Here is a 23,492-nt window from a genome sequence, read left to right on the forward strand (position 1 = left end):
AACAAAAACATCACAAGTTGCAATCAGTTGATCTAGGGTGTACTCCTGTACCTGAGTTTTCTTTTTCATATTTAGCGAAAAGTTTAATATAAAATATGCATGACCTGATTGTACATCAATAGTAAAACAAACCCTTTGATGTGGGGGTGTAAATTTCTCTAAAACTCCATTGTTTAAGCTCATTCCGAGGTTTTCTATATGATGATGTTATTTCCTCATATGACCACCATCCCAATATTATTCTGCTGCCCACTCGTTGCCATTTCCACATATTCACCAATCACAAGATTCATGAAGAAGGGATCAAATCCCTGCAGTATTCCTTGGACATGTCTGCCACCATTTTTCAGTGATACCTTTTTAAAATTTTTTTTATTACTGACAACTTCCATAATTATAAACAATAAACCATGTTAATTCCCACCCCCTCGTGTTCGCCTTCAAACTCCACTCTCCATCATATCCCCTCCTGCTCTCAATCAGTCTCTCTCTTATTTTGATGTCATCATCTTTTCCTCCCATTATGATGGCCTAACTTTTACTCTCTTATATTAACTATTATTTGGAATATGCTTTTATTTTTTTTTCCTGTTTCCTTATGTGTGTACTTTTCTTTCTCTTCACCATGGAGGACCCTTTAAAGTATTTACTGTAGAGCTGGTGTTGTAGTCAGGTTTGCATTGTTGGTAGAAACCACCCAACCAAGAGCAGCTTGTAGGAAAAAATAGGTTTATTTTGGCTTACAGGCTTGAGGGGGAAGTTCCATGATGGCAGAGAAAACAATGGCATGAGCAGAGGGTGGATATTAACCCCTGGCCAACATAAGGTGGACCATAGCAACAAGAGAGTGTGCCAAACACTGGCATGGGGAAACTGGCTATAACACCCATAAACCCACCCCCAACAATACACTGCCTCTAGGAAGCATTAATTTCCAATTGCCATCAGCTGGAGAACCTAGTATCCAGAATGCCTAAGTTTATGGGGGACACCTGACTCAAACCACCACATTCTTCTCCTGGCCCCCATAAGCTAGTAACAAAACATGATGTAAAATGCAATGCATTCATCCAACTTTAAAAGTCCCCATAGTTTTTACCAATTGAAATGATTTTCAGATATCCCCATAATCCAAGATCTTCTAACTGAGACATAATAACGAAAAAAATCCCCCAAAAAACCATAATGGCACAGAATAAATACACTGCAAAAGATGGCATTGGGCATAGCAAAGAAATATTTAACCAATACAGACTTCTGGTTAAGATGGCAGCATAGGAACCACACCAAAGCAGCCTAGGGGAGAAAAAGCCAAAAAAAAAAAAAAAACAGCAAAATACACTCTTCTACTAAAAAGTAAGGTGTGTAAGACATTACCAACTGCAGCACAGAAGTAAAAGAGATCCAGTGACCAGAAAGATCTCAAAATAATGATTATAAATATGTTCAAAGAAGTCAAAGAGGAAATCAAAGGAATCAGAGACAACACAGGAAACCAATTTATTGAAATAAAGAGGTCAACACAAGACACAAAATAGGAAATAGAAATAATAAAGAAAAACCAGTCAGAATTACTAGCAATGAAGAACAGTCAATGAAATAAAAAACTCTGTAGAAAATCTCACAAGTAGACTGGATGAAGGAGAGGACAGAATAAACTAGAAGGCCAGGTGGCAGATCTAATACAATCCAGCCAAGAAAAAGACAAACTAATAGGAAAGTATGAATGGGAATTTCAAGATATTCGGGACACTATGAAAAGAACAAACATAAGAATTCAGGGTATAGTACAAGGAGAAGAATTTCACTCCAAAGGCATAGAAGGCGTTTTCAACAAAATCATAGAAGAAAACTTCCCCCAGTTGGGAAAGAGATGCCAATTCAGACACAGGAAGCCTTTATTACACCAAACAGATAAAAGCTGGAAAGAACTTCTCCTCGCCATATTATTATTAAACTACCAAACATACAAACCAAAGAAAACATATTGCAAGCAGTTAGACAGAAAAACCAAGTCACATACAAAGATAAGCCCATGAGGATCACACCATATAGCTCATTACTTTAAAGTAACTACTTTAGGGCTGGAGAGATGGCTTAGCGGTTAAGCACTTGCCTGTGAAGCCTAAGGACCCCGGTTCGAGGCTCGGTTCCCCAGGTCCCACGTTAGCCAGATGCACAAGGGGGCGCACGCATCTGGAGTTCGTTTGCAGAGGCTGGAAGCCCTGGCGCGCCCATTCTCTCTCTCTCCCTCTATCTGTCTTTCTCTCTGTGTCTGTCGCTCTCAAATAAATAAATAATAATAATAATAATAATAATAATAAACATTTTAAAAAAGTAACTACTTTACTCATAATTAGTATTTATTCATTACTTTAAGAGCCAGAATGACTTGGAATGATGCATCCCAAGTTCTGAAAGATATGAACTGTCAACCAAGGTCACTTTATCCTGCAAAGCTATCCATTCAAATAGATGGAGAAATAAGGACTATCCATAACAAAAGCAGGCTAAGGAATATTTGAAGACAAAACCAGCTCTACAGAAAATACTTGAAAGGATCCTCTATGCTGAAGAGAAAGAAAAGCACACATATGGAACCTGGAAAAAAAAAAAAAAAAAAAAACATACTCAAGTACTAATTAATACAAGAAAGCAAAGGTAAAACCGGAAGATCTACAAAACAAGAAAAATGGCAAAACTAAATGCACACCTTTCAGTAATAACTCTTAATTAATATCAATGGCCTCAATACCCCAACAAAAAGACATAGGTTTGCAGAATGGATTAAAAAGCAGGATTCTTCAATTTGTTGCCTCCAAGAAACTCACCTTTCTACAAAGGATGGACACTATCTTTGGGTGAAAGGTTAGAAAATGTTGTTTCAAGAAAATGGGCCTACCCAGGCCCAGAAAGCCAAGCACCACATGTTCTCTCTCATATGTGGATACTAGCTACAGATTACTGGGCTTCCGCGTGAGAATGAAAATTCTTAGTAGCAGAGGCCAGTAAGTTAAAAAGGAGACATAAAGGGAAGAGAAAGGAAGGGAGGAGGGTACTTAATAGGTTGATATTGTATATATGTAAGTACAATGATTGTGATGGGGAGGTAATATGATGAAGAATGGAATTTCAAAGGGGAAAGTTGGGGGGGGGGAATTAACATGGGATTTTTTTTTATAATCATGGAAAATGCTAATAAAAATTTTAAAAAAGAAAATAAATAAAAATAAAAAAAAAAACGGCCTAGAAAATAAGTAGGGGTTGCTATCCTAGTATCTGGCAAGGTAGATTTTAGTCCAACATTAGTTAGGAAAGATAAGAAAGATCACTTATATATTGATTAAAGGCACACTTCAACAGGAGGACATTACAGTCCTAAACATATATGCACCTAATGTGGGGGCTCCCAACTTCTTCAAAGAAACGCTATTAGGGGGCTGGAGAGATGGCTTAGCAGTTAAGCGCTTGCCTGTGAGGCCTAAGGACCCCGGTTCGAGGCTCAATTCCCCAGGACCCACGTTAGCCAGATGCATAAGGGGACGCACGCATCTGGAATTCGTCTGCAGAGGCTGGAAGCCCTGGCGCGCCCATTCTCTCTCTCTCTCTGCCTCTTTCTCTGTCTGTCGCTCTCAAATACATAAATAAAAATAAACCAAAAAAATTTAAAAAAAGAAGAAACGCTGTTAGATCTAAGGTCACAGATAACCCCAAACACAGTTGTAGTGGCTGACTTCAACACCCCACTCTCATCAATTGACAGGTCATCCCAACAAATAATAAACAGAGAGGCATCTGGATTAAATGAGGTCATAAAACAAATGGACCTAATAGATATATGACATTTCATCCACACACATTTTTTTCGGCAGCACATGGAACATTCTCTAAAATAGACCATATATTAGGACACAAAACAAATCTTAACTAATACAGGAAAATTGAAATAATTCCTTGCATTCTATCTGATCACAATGGAATCAAACTACAAATTAATAGCAAGAAAAGCTACAGAGCACACACAAAATCATGGCAACTAAACAATACATTACTAAATGATGAATGGAGAAACCAAGGAGGAAATCAAGGACTGGAGAGATGGTTTAGTGATTTAGCACTTACCTGTGAAGCCTAAGAACCACAGTTTGAGGCTCAATTCCCCAGGACCCACATTAGCCAGATGCACAAGGGGGTGCATGCATCTGGAGTTTGTTTGCAGTGGCTGGAGGCCCTGACATGCACATTCTCTCTCTCTATCTGCCTTTCTCTCTGTGTCTGTTGCTCTCAAATAAATAAATAAAAATAAACAAAAAGTTTTAAAAAGAAGGAAATAAAAAAATGCATAGAGTCAAATGATAATGAGAACACAACATACCAAAACCTTTGGGACACAATGAGGACAGTCCTAAGAGGGAAATTTATAGTTTTTTTTTTAACTTTTTTTTTAATTTATTTATTTGAGAGCGACAGACACAGAAAGAAAGACAGATAGAGGGAGAGAGAGAGAATGGGCGCGCCAGGGCTTCCAACCTCTGCAAACGAACTCCAGACGCGTGCGCCCCCTTGTGCATCTGGCGAACGTGGGACCTGGGGAACCGAGCCTCGAACCGGGGTCCTTAGGCTTCACAGGCAAGCGCTTAACCACTAAGCCATCTCTCCAGCCCGAAATTTATAGTTTTAAGTGCCTATATTAAGAAATTAGAAAGGTCTCAAGTAAACAACCTAATGCTTCACCTTAAAGCCTTGGAAAAAGAAGAACAAGGCAAACCGAAAATCTGTAGATGGGAAGAAATAATAAAGATTAGGGCAAATATTAATGAAATAGAAACCAAAAATCTAAAAAATCAATGAAACAAAGAGTTAGTTCTTTGAAAGCATAAACAAGATTGATAAACCCTTAGCAAATCTGACCAAAAAAAGAAAGAAGAGACATGAATTAATAAACATAGAGATGAAAAGGGCAGCATCATAACATTGGCATTCCAACTTGCATTCCAATTCCGCCCCTCTAGCTAGGCTACTCACAGCCCTGGCAAACTTCATTGGGGCCAGCAGTTTTCCTTAGCAGCCATCTCATGGTCCTGGCATCTCCACTGTAATTCACAGTTCATCTTCATGGCCTCATTGGGTCTCCATGCAGACATCCAGCAAACCTGCTTCACACTGCCTATCGCCATTTCCAAAACACAAGACCATGTTGCAAACTCAATGACCTCTCTTTCCTGCATTTCTTATACTCCATAATATAGGGTGCCAATTTGTTAATCTGGGAGGGGCGGAATAAAGCAGACTTTGAAGAATAGGACACCTTCAGCACTCAGGCCCTTCCAAAAGAGTCTACATTCTTCATGTTTCCCCAGGACAGGTCAGAGCTAGCCCAATCTGAAAGGTTGTAATCTCTCAAACAATTTGCAGGTGAATGGGCAGCAATTTAGGCCCAAAGATTTCATTTTTTCTGTGACATATCCCTCTGCTCACAACAGTTCATTTCTATGCAAAGCAACCCTGCACAACTTCTCAGGACTCAGGCATAACAGCAAGCTTCCCATGCAAACTGCCTGCCCAGTCCAGGCACAGCTTTTCTCACCCTCATAAGCCAAACCTCACAGTCCATAGTTCTTACTGCATTCAGGTCTTTCAACTCTGACCAGAATAGTCCATCAAGCTGTACTTATAGCACTGCAAGGCATCTCTTAGGCCAAGGTTTCAAATCCTTCCAGATTCCTCTTGAAAATCAGCTCCAAAAGGCCAAAGCCACATAGACAGGTATCTAGCAGCAATCCCACTCCTTGGTACCACTTTACTGTTGTAGTCAGGTTCATATTGCTGGTAGAAATCACCCAACAAAGAGAAGATTGTGGGGAAAAAGAGGATTATTTTGGCTTACAGGCTTGAGGGGGAAGCTCCATGATGGCAGGAAAAATGATGGCATGAGCAGAGGTTGGACATCACCCCCTGGCCAACATAAGGTGACCATAGCAACAGGAGGGTGTGCCAAACACTGGCATGGGGAAACTGGCTATAACACCCATAAGCCCGCCCTCAACCATACACTGCCTCCAAAGCATTAATTTCCAATTGCCATCAGCTGGGGAATCTGGCATCCAGAATACATAAGTTTATGGGGGACACCTGACTCAAACCACCATAGCTGGTTTAGTGTTCATATATTCTGTTATCCTGTTTTTATTGTGGAATGTCTTTATTTCTCTGTCAGCTTGGTTGGATAGCTTTGCTGGATAAAGTAACCTTGGTTGACAGTTGTTACCTTTCAGAACTTGGAATACATCAGTCCAAGCCCTTTTGGCTTTTAAAGTCTGTGATGAATAATCTGATGTTATCCTGATGGGCTTGCCTTTGTATGTGACTTGATTTTCTCTCTTGACATTCCCATTCATGTATTCCTATTAGTTTGTTTTGTATTAGATGTGTCACCTGATCTTCTAGTTTAGATATTCTGTCCTCTCCTTGATCCATTATACTGACAAGACTTTCTACAGGTTTTTTTGTTGTTGTTGGTTGGTTGGTTGGTTGGTTGGTTGGTTGGTTGGTTGGTTTTTCAAGGTAGGGTCTCACTTGAGCCCAGACTGCCCTGGAACTCACTATATCATCTCAGGGTGGCCTTGAATTCATGGCTATCCTTCTACCTCTACCTCTGCCTCCCAAGTGCTGGGATTAAAGACATGAGCCACCATGCCCATCTCTAGAGTTTTTTATTTGATTTACTCTGTTTTTCATTTCTAATATTTCCAATTGACATTTTTTTCATTATATATAAGTATATAATTTTTTTTTTGTTTTTTTGAGGAAGGGTCTTACTGTGGCCCAGGCTGACCTGGAATTCACTATGGAATCTCAGGATGGCCTCAAACTCACAGCAACCCTCCTAACTCTGCCTCCCAAGTGTTAGGATTAAAGGCACACACCACCACACCCAGCTTTCATTATTTCTATTTTTTTACTCATGTTTTATATTGACCTTATTTCATTAAGTTGGTTTCCTGTGTTCTTGTGGGATTCTTTCAGGAGTTTGTTTTCTTTGATTCCTTAGATTTTTTTGAGTACAGATATAATCTTTTTTTTAAAAAAAAATCTTTGTCAGGCATTTCATCTAAAATAGTCTCGATGGAGATCATTTCTGATGTATATTTTTTGTTTTGTTTTGTTTTTGAGGTAGAGTTTCACTCTAGCTCAGGCTGACCCAGAATTCACTATGTATTCTCAGGGTGGCCTCAAACTCACAGTGATCCTCCTGCCTCTGTCTCTCCAGTGCTGGGACTAAAGGCATGCCCCACTCTGCCCAGCTCTGATGGATGATTTTTGATGGAATTGTATTGTCTTGATTTTTGTGTTTCTTGTATTATAATGTAGAGATTTTTGAATTTTGAAATCATTTGATGCATGGGTTTTCTAACTATTTGCATGTAAACCTAACTTTATACATCTTCAGGGTAGGAGTTTAAAGTGACAGGAATAGCTCTTATACACCAAGAGAAACACTAGAAGTAACCCTACATATTGAGTTTTCCTCCTAGTCAAGTATTCTAGTAGACTGGGTGGAGCAATTTACTGGCAAATTCTAAAATTCAACTGAGCAATATACACATTCAATGAAAACCAGCACTGAGCAAGACATGGTGGTACACGCCTTTAATCCCAGCACTGGGAGGCAGAGGTAGGAGGATCACTGTGAGTTTGAGGCCACCCTGAAAGTACATGGTGAATTCCAAGTCATTCTGTGCTACAATGAGACCCTACCTTGGAAAACAAAAAGTAAAACCAAACCAACAAACAAACAAAAACCCAGCTGGGTGTGGTGGCAAACACCTTTAGTCCCAGCACTTGGGAGGCAGAGGTAGGAGGATCACCCTGAGTTTGAGGCCACCATGAGACTCCTTAGTAAATTCCAGGTCAACCTGGGCTACAGTGAGACCCTACCTCAAAAAAAAAAAAAAAAAAAAGCACAGAGTTTTTATGCAAAAGTGGAGATTAAAACAAACAGAGGAGACTTCTGGTTGTGGTTAGGTACCACACCAAAGCAGCCTAGGGGGGAAGAAGACCAAAAAAACTCAGCAAAATACACACTTTTACTAAAAAGTGAGGTGTATAGGAAATCGAAACGGTAGTGGAGAAGTAGAAAAGATCCAGAGCCCACACAGGCTGGCAAAAGCGGCAGTAGTGCAACAGAAAGCCGCCAGGCTCGGCTCCAGCCACAGGAAAAGCCAGGTGAGGGGAGCTTCCACTCACACCAGAGCTCTCCACAACTCAAGAAATGTGAAGGGAGAGCGGCAGTGAGCAACAGAGGAGCACATCACAAGGTAGAAGAACACGTGGAACAGCGAGAGAACTAGAGCAGCTGCAGCTCCCTCCCCTCCCCCACCACTGTGACCAACACCAGCAAACAGAGTAGCGATCCAGGGACCCAGCCATGCCAACTTGAGCCAACAGCAGGACCCAAGCAGGAGCAGAGTCCAGCAGCAATATCAGCGGCTCCGACACCGGCAACAGCGGCCCCAGCAGCAGCAGATCCAGTAGCGGCAGCAGTGGCAGATCCAGCAACAGCAGCTTCAGAGGCAGCAGTCGCAGATCTAGCAGCAGCATCAGTGGACCCAGCAGCAGCAACAGACCCAGCATCGGCAGCTTTAGCAGCAGTGGCAACAGATCCAGCAGTGGCAGCTTCAGGAGCAGCAGTGGCGGTTCCAGCAGCGGAGGTGCCAATCTGCAGGGCCACAGTTGCCAGGCTCGGTTTTCCCTGCAGGAAAAGCCAGTGCCCAGCTCCAGAAATCAGAACAGCAGCCCAAGGACCCAGCCAGCAACTTGACTGAAACCAAAATCATCCAAAAAGCTAACTGGGATTGCACCAGGGAAGGTTCTTACTTGGTCACAAGCTAACTTGGATCCCTCAACAGACCAGAAATCTTAACCTCTTTGTTGATAGAAGATCTGGTTGTTATAATAACTACTCTTGCATACATACTCGGTGCTGTTTTTGATTGAATGTGTACAGTGTTTAGTTAAATTTTAGAATCTACCTGTATTTTATTCCACTCAGCCTGCTTGAATACTCCCATAGCAGGGAAACTCAACCCCTAGGAACACCTTTGTAGATACTCTGAGAGCCTTAAGAGCCACAACTAATACGTTAAGCTCCTACCCTGAAGATATATAACTTCAAATCAATTGATACAGCTAAGAATACTCAGCTAGCTAGAAAATCCAAGCATTAACTTAATCCAAGATGCAAAAATATATACATTATAACACAAGAAACACTAAAAACCAAGACAATATAAAGCCACCTAACAGTATTAATGCATCAGAAATGACCTCCAGTGAGAACGATTTAGAGGAAATGCCTGAGAAAGATTTCAAAAGAATGACTGTAAATATGTTCAAAGAGGTCCAAGAAGGAATCAAAGAAGAAATCAAAGAGGAAATCAAAGAGGAAATCAAGAAGATGCAGAACACCAATTTAATGAAATAAAGAAAGCAATACAAGACATAAATAAGGAAATAGAAACAATAGAAACCAGTCAGAATTACTAGCAATGAAGAACACAGTTAATGAAATAACTCTGTAGAAAATCTCACAAACAGAATGGATGAAGGAGAGGACAGAATATCTGATTGAGAAGACCAGGTGGCAGATCTAATACAGTCCACAAAAGAGAAAGACAAACTTATAGAAAAGTATGAGTGGGAATTTCAAGATATACAGGACACTATGAAAAGATCTAATATAAGAATTCAGGGCATAGTAGAAGGAGAAGAATTCCACTCCAAAGGCATAGTAGGCATCTTCAACAAAATCATAGAAGAAAACTTCCCCCAAATGGGGAAAGAGGTGCCAATGCAGATACAGGAAGCCTTTAGAACCCCAGCCAGACAAAACCTGGAAAGAACCCCTCCTTGTCATATTATAATCAAACTACCAAACACACAAACCAAAGAAAAAATATTGAAAGCAGTTAGAGAGAAAAATCAAGTTACCTACAAAGGCAAGCACATCGGGATTACAGCAGATTCTCAACACAAACTTTAAAAGCCAGAAGGGCTTGGAGTGATGTATTCCAAGTTCTGAAAGATAACAACTGTCAACCAAGGTTACTTTATCCTGCAAAGCTATCCATTCAAATAGACGGAGAAATAAAGATATTCCATGACAAAAGCAGGTTAAGGGAGTATTTGAAGACAAAACCAGCTCTACAGAAATTACATGATAGAATCTTGCAAAGGTGAAGAATAGGAAAAGCACACATATAAGGAACCTGGAAAAAACAAGCAATACTCAAATACTAGTTAACAAAACAAAGCAAAGATAGAACCGGAACCACACACACACAAAAAATGGCAAACATAAATACACACCTTTCAATAATATCTCTTAATATCAACAGCCTAAATGCCCCAATGAAAAGACATAGTTTTGTAGACTGGGTTCAAAATCAGGATCCTACAATTTGTTGTCTCCAAGAAACTCACCTTTCTACAAAGGATAGACATTATTTTAGGGTGAAAGGTTGGAAGGTGGTGTTTTAAGCAAATGGGCCTAGAAAACAAGCAGGGGTTGCTATGCTAATATCTGACAAGGTAGACTTCAGTCCAACATTGGTCAAGAAAGATAAGGAAGGTCACTTTATATTGATTAAGGGCACACTCCAACAGGAGGACATTACAATCCTAAACATATATGCGCCTAACATGGGCGCTCCCAAATTCATCAAACAAACACTATTAGAACTAAGGTCACAGATAACACTGAACACAGTGGTGGTGGGTGACTTTAATGCCCCACTCTCATCAATTGACAGGTCATCCTGGGAAAAAATAAACAGAGAGGCATCTGGACTAAATGAGGTCATAGAGGGAATGGACCTAACAGATATCTATAGGACATTTCATCCAAATGCTGCAGAATATACATTCTTTTCAGCAGCACATGGAACATTCTCTAAACTAGACCATATATTAGGACAAAAAACTAATTTTAACAAATTCAGGAAAATTGAAATAATTCCTTGCATTCTCTCTGACCACAATGGAATTAAACTACAACTCAGTAGCAAGAAAGGCTATACAGCATACACAAAATCATGGAAACTAAACAATACACTACTAAATGATGAATGGGTAAATGAAGAAATCAAGAAGGAAATCAAAATATTTATAGAGTCAAACGATAATGAGAACACAACATATCAAAATCTCTGGGACACAATGAAGGCAGTTCTAAGAGGTAAATTTATAGCCTTAAGTGCCTATATTAAGAAATTAGAGGATGGCAGGGGGCGCGCCCCGCCATCCTGCGATTTGTTGGGGGCCTGCACGGGTCTTGGGGGGGGACCGGCTCTAAAGCGGGCCTGGGGTAACGCTGCCTTCCTTGTGGGACTCCGAGCGCCTCAGGCCCCCAAGCAACATGGTGGCCGCGGCCCAGGGCGTCGTGCCTCCGCGCGTCCGGTGAGGAGGAACGGGGCACCGAGGAGCAGCTGTGCTCGCCGGCGCTCGAAGACAGACGGACGGACGGACGGACAGATGCTCGCCCGCGCTCACCCACCCCCTAGAACTGCCCTTTCTTTTTTTCCCCCGCCTTGATCCAGGTTAGGCCAAAGCCATTGCTTTTGAAGTTGTTAAAGACTGTTGGTGCACAAAAAGATACTTACACTATGAAAGAGGAAAATATACACAATGATCTACAAAAACTTGGTAGTAGTAAATCAGCAAGAGCCATCAAACTCTGGAACATCCATGAGTGAGAATGGTTGTCCTCTTGAAGGTGGAAGTGATCTAAAGGACCCTGTGCAAGAACTTCAAGAAGAGACGCCTTCATCTTCAGGGTTGGCTTCTAGACCCTCTACCTCATCTAGAAGAACAATCAGTGAGACAGAGGAAAACTCAGATAACTTAACTGGTGAACGACAGAGAAAGCGCCACAAATCCCTTTCCTTTGATGAAAGCCTGGCTCTGTGTGTGATACGGGACTGTGTTGTGAAAGAAGCAGTGGCAGCGAGTCCACAGAGGCCCCCTCAAATCAGGAGCTTGATGATGGTGTAAGTGAACATTCGGGTGATTGGTTGGATCAAGATTCAGTTTCTGATCAATTTAGTGTAGAATTTGAAGTTGAATCTCTTGATTCAGAAGATTATAGTCTTAGTGAAGAAGGTCAAGAACTCTCAGATGAAGATGATGAGGTTTATCGAGTCACAGTGTATCAGGCAGGACAGAGTGATACAGATTCATTTGAAGAGGATCCTGAAATTTCTTTAGCGGACTATTGGAAGTGTACTTCCTGTAATGAAATGAATCCTCCACTTCCACCACATTGCAACAGATGTTGGGCCCTTCGTGAGAACTGGCTTCCAGATGATAAAGGGAAAGATAGAGGGGAAATCTTTGAAAAAGCCAAACTAAAAATCTTGGCTCAGACAGAAGAGGGCTTGGATGTGCCTGATGGTAAAATAACTGCAGTGAACGACTCCAGAGAGACATGGATTAAGGAAAATGATGATCAAGTCATGCAAGCCTTCCAGTCTCAAGAAAGTGAAGAGCATTCTCAGCCATCGACTTCTAGCAGCATGATTTGTAGCAGCCAAGAAGACTTTAAAGAGGTGGAGAAAGAAGAAACACAAGACAAGGAAGAAAGTATGGAGTCTAGTTTCCCCCTTAATGCCATTGAGCCTTGTGTGATTTGCCAAGGTCAACCTAAAAATGGTTGCATTGTTCATGGCAAAACAGGACATCTTATGTCGTGCTTCACATGTGCAAAGAAGCTCAAGAAAAGGAACAAGCCCTGCCCAGTGTGCAGACAGCCCACTCAAATGATTGTTCTTACCTACTTCAACTAGCGACCTCTCCAGAAAACAGTCTGTATCTCTTAACTACATAACCCGGAAAGTTTAGACCACATGGACTTTACTTATATTTACATACCACAGCAAGGAAAATCTTAGTCTATGTAAATTTATTTATAGTATAATTTATCCCCCTTGGGAGTAAGAATTGTGAAAATTCCTTTTAGGAAAATTTTACTTCTGTTTCTATTTATGTTTGGGTTTTAATGTAATTTACATGGACTGGATGGCTCATCTTTTATCCTTACCCTTTATATTTTAAGTAATTTCTACTTACATGAGAGGTATCTTTTTTTTTTTTAAATGTAAGTAGAACATGTAACTTATTAAGTACCTTTCATGTAAGGAATAGAAGGACTTGTGAAAGTTTGAACGTTTAAATTTTAGACACTCAGACACTGTTTAGTTTCTTTTAGAAGTTGTGAGTTACATGTGGTGCTATGTAAGCTGAAGCCTGCATCTGATTTTCTAGAAAGCCTCATTGCTATTTGCAATGTGTGGGGTAGGTGCTACTTCCAGTTGAAAACACCTTTTTGGACTTAGTTATGTGTTTTCTCACAGTCAACAGACCTATGCTTTAGGACATTTTTTTTTAAATATTTTATTTATTTATTTATTTGAAAGAGAGGAAGAGGGAGAGAGAACGAGAGATTTGGTGCACCAGGGCCTCCACCCACTGCAAACAGCTCCAGACATATGCACCCCCTTGTGCATCGGGTTTACATGGGCCCTGGTGAATCGAACGAGGGTTTTAGGACATTTTTAAAACCCAGTGCCTTCTGAAAGATTAATTCAGATTTGAGAACTATTAATTTTAAAACACAAATGCTATTCTAAGATGACCTCTCTAAGTAGATTAGCCTTTTGATATATAACATAAGAATTTTGAGCAAAATAGTGAAAATGGCCCTTTATTTAAGGCCCGGTTATTTTTCTCCCATGTATGACATTTATACATGTTCAGGTACGGAAATAAAATTAACTGGACCATAAGTTCAGGGTAGCAGAAAGATAATTTTGTATTAATGGTACATCTTTAGTTTAAATTTCAGAAAAAAAGATGGGCATGGTGGTACACACCTTTAATTCCAGCACTTGGGAGGCAGATGTAGGAGGATCACCATGAGTTCAAGGCCACCCTGAGACTACATAGTGAGTTCCTGGTTAGCCTGAGCTAGAGTGAAACCCTACCTCAAAAATCAAAACAAATAGAAACAAAGCAGCCTCCCCACCATGACTTGAGAAACAACAGAAGGAACCAGTACTTGAGCTTGGGCAGTCTTAAAACTGAACCCTTTTCATTTGGAATTTATAGTAGAGTCTCATTGTATGTCCTTGTGAATTACTAATGTCTAAAATTTCAGATTTACTATATATATATTATTTATTTGCAAATAGATGATATTAAATATTTGATCAAGAGTTGAAAAAAAAAAAAAGAAAGAAATTAGAAAGGTCGCAAGTAAACGACCTAATGCTTCACCTTAAAGCCTTAGAAAAAGAAGAACAAGGCAAACCAAAAAGCAGTAGATGGGAAGAAATAATAAAGATTAGGGCAGAAGTTAATGAAATAGAAACAAAAAAAAAATCCAAAGAATTTATGAAACAAAGAGTTGGTTCTTTGAAAGGATAAACTAGATTGATAAACCCTTAGCAAATCTGACCAAAAGAGAGAAGAGACACAAATTAATAAAATCAGAGATGAACAAGGTAACATCACAACAGATTCCAGAGAAATTCAAAATATAGGGACATACTATAAAAGCATATATTCCACAAAGTATGAAAATCTGAAAGAAATGGATGATTTCCTTAATTTATATGACCTACCTAAATTAAATCAAAATGAGATTAATCACTTAAATAGACCTATAACAAACATGGAGATCCGAACAGTTATCAATAATCTTCCAACTAAAAAAAGCACAGGCCCAGATGGCATCACTGCCGAATTTTACCAGACCTTTGAGGAAGAGCTAACACCATTGCGACTTAAGCTTTTCCAGGAAATAGAAAAAGATGGAATTCTACCAAACTCCTATGAGGCCAGCATCACCCTGATACTAAAACCAGGCAAACATAGAATAAAAAAAGAAAATTACAGACCAATCTCCCTCATGAACATAGATGCAAAAATTCTCAACAAAATATTGGCAAACAGAATACAAGAATATATCAAAAAGATCATTCACCCTGACCAAGTAGGCTTTATCCCAGGGTTGCAGGGATGGTTCAATATATGCAATTCTATAAATGTAATACATTATATAAATGGGTTGAAGGACAAAAATCACATGATCATCTCATTAGACGCAGAGAAAGCTTTTGACAAAATCCAACACCCTTCATGATAAAAGTCCTACAGAGACTGGGAACAGAAGGAACATATCTCAATATAATAAAAGCTATCTATGACAAGCCTACAGCCAACATATTACTAAATGGGGAAAAACTGGAAGCTTTTCCACTAAAATCAGGAACAAGACAAGGGTGTCCACTGTCCCCACTTTTATATAATATAGTACTGGAAGTCTTAGCAATAGCAATAAGGCAGGAGACACACATAAAAGGGATATAAATTGGAAAGGAAGAGATCAAGTTATCATTATTTGCAGATGACATGATTCTATACATAAAGGACCCTAAAGACTCTACTATCAAACTGTTCGAGCTGATCAAAACCTACAGCCATTTAGCAGGATACAAAATAAATACACAGAAATCAGTAGCCTTCATATATGCTAACAACAAACACACAGAGGATGAAATCAGAGAATCACTCCCATTCACAATTGCATCAAAAACAATAAAGTACCTTGGAATAAACCTAATGAAGGAAGTAAAGAATCTCTACAATGGGAACTTTAAAACACTCAAGTGAGAAATTGCAGAAGACACTAGAAAGTGAAGAAACATCCCTTGTTCCTGGATTGGAAGAATCAATATTGTGAAAATGGCAATCTTATTTAATGCAATCCCTATCAAAATTCCAAAGACATTCTTCATGGAAATAGAAATAAACAATCCAAAAATTCATTTGGAATCACAAAAAACCTCGAATATCTAAAATAATAGTGAGCAACAAAAATAAGGTTGGTGGTATCACCATACCCAATTTTAACGTATACTACAGAGCCATAGTAACAAAAACAGTGTGGTACTGACACAAAAACAGACATGTAGATCAGTGGAACAGAATAGAGGACCCAGATGTAAGCCCAAGTAGCTATAGCCACCTGATATTTGATAAAAATGCCAAAAATACTCATTAGAGAAAAGACAGCCTCTTCAGCAAATGATGTTGGGAAAACTGGATATATATCTGCAGAAGGATGAAAATAGATTCTTCTCTCTTGCCATGCACAAGAATTAAGTCCAAATGGATTAAAGACCTTAACATCAGACCGGAAACTCTGAAACTGCTAGAGGAAAAAGTAGGGGAAACCCTTCAACATATTGGTCTTGGCAAAGACTTTCTGAATACAACCCCAATTGCTCAGGCAATAAAACCACAGATTAATCATTGGGACCTCATGAAATTACAAAGATTTTGCACTGCAAAGGACACAGTGAAAAAAGCAAAGAGGCAACCTACAGAATGGGAAAAAATCTTCGCCAGCTAGATATCTGATAGAGGATTAATATCTAGGATATACAAAGAACTCAAAAAGTTAAATAATAAGGAATCAAACAAGCCAATCAAAAAAATGGGCTATGAAGCTAAATAGAGCATTCTCAAAGGAAGAAATATGAATGGCATATAAGCATCTAAAAAAATGTTCTACGTCACTAGTCATCAGGGAAATGCAGATTAAAACTACATTGAGATTCCATCTCACTCCTGTCAGATTGGCCACCATCATGAAAACAAATTATCATAAATGTTGGTGGGGATATGGAAAAAGAGAACCCTTCTACACTGCTGGTGGGAATGCAATCTGGTCCAGCCATTGTGGAAATCAGTGTGGAGGTTCCTAAACCAGCTAAAGATTGATCTACCATATGACCCAGCTATAGCACTCCTAGGCATATATCCAAAGGACTCATCTCATTTCCTTAGAAGTATGTGCTCAACCATGTTTATTGCTGCTCAATTTATAATAGCTGGGAAATGGAACCAGCCTAGATGTCCTTCAACTGATGAGTGGATAATGAAGATGTGGCACATTTATACAATGGAGTTCTATTCAGCAGTAAAGGAAAATGAAGTTATGAAATTTGCAAAAAAATGGATGGACCTGGAAAGGATTATACTAAATGAGGTAACCCAGGCCCAGAAAGCCAAGTGCCACATGTTCTCCCTCATATGTGGATCCTAGCTATATATGATTGGGCTTCTGTGTGAGAAGGAAAATACTTAGTAGCAGAGGCCAGTAAGGTAAAAAGGAGACATAAAGGGAAGAGAAAGGGAGGAGGGTACTTAATAATTTGGTATTGTATGTATGTAAGTACAATGATTGAGATGGGGAGGTAATATGATGGAGAATGGAATTTCAAAGGGGAAAGTGTGGGTGGGTGGAGGGAGGGTATTACCATGGGATATTTTTTTATAATCATGGAAAATGTTAACAAAAATAAATAAAAAGAACAGATAATCTAATAAAGCGAAAGTCCCTAAAGGTGTATGCTCCACACCCTTGATGCTGTCACGTAGGAGGTCAAGAACTGGTCTGAAATGTGTTCCAGATCAGCCTGGGCTAAGTCATACCCTGCCCCCAATAATGACAGAAGAAAAAGACCAAGGCTCTATAAATTAGGAAGCATCAAAGGCAACAGTATTTAATATCAAAATATAGCTTATTTGAGAATGGTAAAGCCAGCCAAGAATATATAACACATAATCTGCCCTGACATGGAAAGAGATATTAGCACTTTCAGTGCAGGCCTATGTACCTGTCTTCACCAATGCTGAGCACCCACCTCAATCCCTCTCTGTCGCGCTTTGGATCTGATAGGCTGTGCTGGATGCCCTGTGACTGAGGCTGAATGAGTTCTCAGGTGGTTTGCCATGGCACTAGTGGTTCTAGTGGTTGGGAGACTGTGCAGGATTCCTGGAGTTGTACTTGAACTGCTCAGCTGGTCCTGTGTGTATTCTCCATCAGTAGCTGTTCAGCTGATCCCTGCTGTTTTGCCCTTCAGGTTTCTTTTCTTTTCTTTTTTTTTTTTTTTTTTTTTTTTTGGTTTTTCGAGGTAGGGTCTCACTCTGGTCCAGGCTGACCTGGAATAAACTCTGTAGTCTCAGGGTGGCCTTAAACTCAAGGCAATCCTCCTACCTCTGCCTCCCAAGTCCCTTCAGGTTTCTTGACTTTGCAAGGAGGCTGTTGTGAGTGGAAAGTCCCTCCACCTGGTTTCTGCTCCGTTAGCTCTGTGCTGGCACCTCTGCAGGATTCTGGCCAGTTTCCTCCTTTCTAAAAGATCCGAGTTTCTCTTGAATCTCTGCTGTGCTTGATAATAACTTACATACCTTCATTTTTCAGTAGAAAAGTGTGTTTGCTGTTTTTCTGTTTGTTTTTTTCCCGCCCCAAGCTGCCTTGGTGTGGCTACCATGCCTTCCTCTTGCCAAAAATTCTTTTTTTTTTCCAAGGTAGGATCTCACTCTAACTCAGGCTGACCTGAAATTTACTATGTAGTCCCAGGGTGGCCTTAAACTCACAGAAATCCTCCTACCTCTGCCACCCAACTGCTGGGATTAAAGACATGCACCATCACACCCGGCCCTTACCTGGAATTCTTTTTTTGTTTTGCTTGAGGTATGGTCTCACTCTAGCCCAGGCTGAGCTGGAATTCACTATGTAGTCTCAGGGTACTCAGGGTAGCCTCTGCCTCACTAGTACTGGGATTTAAGGCATGTGCCACCATGCCCAGCCAGTGATAACTTCTTGTCCATAATTTTTTTCAGTCAGGAGGGTGAGTTTTGCTGACAGCATCTCATCAGCAAACTTAACTCTCCTTTTAACGGAGTTTGCAGCTGATCTGGCACATGTCCAAACTTATCATTTTGTGTCTGACTCTGTGTGTTTTTTAAAACATATTTTATTTATTTGAGAGAGAGAATGGGTGCACCAGTGCCTCCAGCCACTGCAAACCTTCTCCAGAGATGCATGTGTCATTGTGTGCCATCTGGCCTTATATGGGCACTGGGGAGTTGAACGTAGGTCCTTTGGTTTTGCCAGCATGCACTAATCACTAAGCCATCTCTCCAGCCCTGGACTTGTATGTGTGTTTGTGTGTGTGTGTGTTTGAGGAATTAATGTCATTTCACCCACCTGCCTTAATCTGTTAATATTAAATTGAGGGCTGGAGAGATGGCATAGCAGTTAAGGTGCTTGCCTGTGGAACCTAAGGACACAGGTTCAATTCGCCAGGTCCCAGGTAAGCCAGATGCACATGGTGGCGCATGCATCTGGAGTTCATTTGCAGTGGCTAGAGGCCCTGGTATGCCCATTGTCTCCCCCTCTCTTTCTCTCTCTCCCTTTCTCTGTCTCCAATAAATAAATAAAAATAAACCTTAAAAAAGATTAAATTGAAATGTATCTAAATTTGCCTTGTAATGTGTAAATCCTGGAAATGTGAAGGATTATTAGAAATTCATTTTAGGGCTCAGTATTTGAAGGCACTTATCTGCAAAGTCTAAGGACCCAGGTTTGATTCCCCAGTACCCATGTAAAGCCAGATGCACAAAGTGGAACATGTATCTGGAGTTTGTTTGCAGTGGCTAGGGGCCCTGACACACAAGTTTTCATTCATTCATATTCTCTCTTCTTGCAAATAGATTAAAAGAAAAGAAATTTACTTTAATTCTTTTCTGTCCACATGGGTTCATTAAAGGATCTGAGTTGTGTTTTCTCTAGTTCTCCATGTATTTCTGAGTCTGTCCTGAGAGTTCTCATCCTAAAATGAAGACCTCATATGAGGAATGTGTATCTGGCCCTGCAGTGGCCTTCAGGTTGAGTCTGTACTAATCATTCAACACTCAGGAGGTAGAGGTAGGAAGATCACTGTAAGTCTGAGGTCAGACTCAGATGACAGAGAGATCCAAATCAGCCAGGGCTAGAGTAAGACCCTACCTCAAAAAGTTATGATTTGGAATTGTGTGTGTCAAACCATGCTTCAGAAAAGTCTGTCAATAATGTTGCTATACTTTTATAAAAATTTATTTTTATTTATTTGCAAAAAGAGTGAGAGAGAGAAAAAAAATAGGCACTCCAGGGTCTCTGATCACTGCAAACTCCAGATGCATGTGCCACATTGTACATCTCGTTTTATGTGAGTATCGGGGCATTGAACCTGGGTCATTAGGCTTTGTAAGTACCTTAACCACTGAGCAATCTCTCCAGACCATGTTGGCATACTTTTATTCACACACACACAGACATTTAAGGGCATGCTTTGAGGGTTTTTGTTGTTGTTTGGTTGGTTTGGTTTGGTTTTTCAAGGTAGGGTCTCACTCTAGCTCAGGCTGACTTGGAATTCATTATGTAGTCTCAGGGTGGCCTCAAACTCACAGTGATCCTTCTACCTCTGGAGTGCTGGGACTAAAGGCATCCACCACCATACCCTGCTCTTTGAGGGGTTTTTGAGAAATGTATGGTCATGTCATCTTAAACACAAGTAAGTCCAGCAACAAGGCACTTTTTTCTCTCCCACTGAAAGTATATATGCCACATTGCTTTTCATCTTATGTTCATTTCTACCTACAATTAAATAATGGTCAATAATAAAGATGGCTTCTTAGCCAGACATGGTAGCACATACCTTTACTCCCAGTGGACTGAAGATTAAGTCCCAAGTGGAGGCATAGGTAGGAGGGTAACCATGAGTTCAAGGTCACCCTGAGACTACATAGTGAATTTTGGGTCAGCCTGGGATAAAGTGAGAACCTAACTTGAAAGAAAAACAAAACATGGCTTCTTAAAGTTCAGTTTTCCATTTCCCCCTCAATTATTCCATTATACTTAACTGCATTTGATGGGGCGAGGGTACAACCTTACTATCTAGGACCCCTTCTTGCCTTCTTGGCTGAATACTATATGAAATCCTAGTATGAAGTATTGGTCAGGCAGATACAGCCCCCAGACTCAATGACTTTAAGAGATTTCTCTCTCTGGAATAGCCTAAGTAAAACGATTGGTTAGGGTAGTTTGCTTAGTGCTGAGGACAAAAAGACCTCCCTGTTTCATCCATAGCTTATTCCTGTAGGCATGAACAGCTGTTCATTCACCACCTACCCACATGGAGAAGAGAGGGCACAGGAGGTCCACTTGTCTCTTATTTTGGGGTATAGCATAGTGACTTATACCTGGAGCTTCCCAGTAGGTGTCTAGTTATAGCTGGAATAGGGTTACTGCTTTAACATCACTATAAAGTTAATATTCATAAGTCAAACATCCATAGGGGACCATCTCTAGTTAGTTTAAAACAGCAAATAGCAAGGCACTTAAAAAATTAATTATTTGAGGGGGGACAGAGAAAAAAAGAGGCACAGAGAATACCCTTCAGCCACTGAAAATGAACTCCAGACACAGGTACCACCTTGTACATCTGGCTTATGTGGGTACTGGAGAGTCAAACTTGGGTCCTTAGGCTTTGCAGGCAAGAGCCTTAATGGCTAAGCCATCTCTCCAGCCCAAGGCACTTTTTTTTGTTGTTGTTGTTTTGTTTTTCGAGGTAGGATCTTGCTCTGGAATTCATTATGTAGTCTCAGGATGACCTCAAATTCATGGTGACCCTCCTACCTCTGTCTCCAGAATGCTGGGATTAAAGGCATGCACTGCCATGCCCAGCCTCCAAGGCACTTTATCTTTGTTTTGTTTTTGTATTTTTGTTTGTTTGTTTGTGTTTTCAATGTAGGGCCTTCCTCTAGCTCAGGTTGACCTGAAATTCACTATGTAGTCTCAGGGTGGCCTTGAACTTACAATTCTACCTCAGCCTCTCAAGTGCTGGGATTAAAGGTGTGTGCCACCACACCTAGCTCTTGTATTTTGTATTTTTTTTATGAGAGAGAGAGAGAATGTGTGTGAGAGAGAGAGAGAACTGGCACAGCAGGGCCGCCAGCCATTTCAGTTAAACTCCAGAGGCATGTGCCCTCTTGTGCACATGTGTGACCTTGCACCCTTGTGTCACCTTGTGCATCTGGTTTACATGGGACCAGGAGAGTCAAACATGAGTCCTTAGGTTTTGCAGGCAAGTGCCTTAACCACTAAGCCAGCAAGGCACTTTAAAAAATATATTTATTTATTTACTTTAGAGGGAGAGAGAGAGATAGAAAGGAAGAGGCAAACAGAGAGAATGGGCATACCAGAACTTCCAGCCACTGCAAATGAAACACAGACACATGCATCACCTTGTGCATCTGGCTTATGTGAGTAAGGGGAATTGGACCTGGATCTTTAGACTTTGCAGGCAAGTGCCACTAAGTCATTTATCTCTCCAGCCTGGTAAGGCACTTTGTCTTTTGTTTGTTTGTTTGTTTGTTTTTAATGAGGTAAGGTCTTGCTGTAGCCTAGGCTGACCTGGTATTCAATATGTAATCTCAGGGTGGCCTTGATCCTCCTAACTCTGCCTCCAGCATGCTGGGATTAAAGGTGTGTGTCACCACACCCAGCTTAGCAAGGCACTTAAAAAAATGTTGATATATTTGATACACTCAAATCCCACAGACTTTGAGTATATGATTTAATGGGTTGGGAGAAATGTGTTGAACATTCCACTATAATCCAATACAAGCTGAACGCATTTCTTTCATAACCTTTCCTAGCCAACTACCCCCAGTTAAGACAGTTGTGATTTCTATCTACTACCACAAACTTTCCCTGTCCCTAGATATATCATACACAACTACTTGTCACATACCTGTGTGATGTTCTAATTTGGGGGGGGGGGGGCATTATGAATAACTGGCTATGAAAACTTGTGAACAATCCTCTGTGAATTTCATTTTTATCCCCTCTTAGGTAAAAAGTTAAGGCTGCATTATTGAGCCACAGAGAACATGTTTGCCAGCAGCTGTAATTAAAAAAAATAAATAAAAGGAAGGGGAATGAGCTGGGCCTCAGCGAGAAGTAGCGAAGGTGGTGGCCTTGTGCTGACCTCCCCTATTGAGCTGTGGGGACTGCCAGGCTGCCAGTCAATGTCTGTGGGGCGGCAGGAACGTAGCTGGGCGGAGCCTCTTCTGGAAGGGGTGGACAGCGTGTATGACCGCATTCTTCAATATGGATTACAAACTGTCAAAGTTGGTGGAAGAGTTCACAACTTCAGGAAAACCCCAACTGAATCCTCAGAAAATGAAGGAACTGAAGAACACTTGCAAGTCTGTACTTTGATTCAGCACTTGATAACTACCCAGTGATTCCCCATACCATGGAGCTTGTGGGGTTGCCTGAAGCCCAGCCCTCTGCCCTCCTGCATATGTCAGTCATCCCATGCCTTCTCCATCTGGAAAGGAACCACCAAAATAGCTAGACATGGTGTCCCACGCCTGTGATCTCAGCACTCCAGAGGATCTTGAGTTCCAGACTTGGCTACATACTGAGACACTGTCTCCGAAACTCAAAGATGGAGATGTAGAGATGGCTCCCTGATAAGAACGTTTGCCTCACAATCATGAAGGCCTCAGTTCCATCCCCAGCACCCATGTAATAAGCT

The 23,492-nt window shown here is 40.6% G+C and overlaps 1 pseudogene; it reads left to right on the forward strand.

Annotated features, from left to right (window-relative positions):
* The first annotated feature begins 11,416 nt into the window (after positions 1-11,416).
* LOC123462868 lies at positions 11,417-12,958 on the forward strand (annotated as a pseudogene).
* Positions 12,959-23,492: the final 10,534 nt, after the last annotated feature.

Source organism: Jaculus jaculus, chromosome 8 (assembly GCF_020740685.1).
Source record: "Jaculus jaculus isolate mJacJac1 chromosome 8, mJacJac1.mat.Y.cur, whole genome shotgun sequence".
Lineage (NCBI taxonomy): Eukaryota > Metazoa > Chordata > Mammalia > Rodentia > Dipodidae > Jaculus > Jaculus jaculus.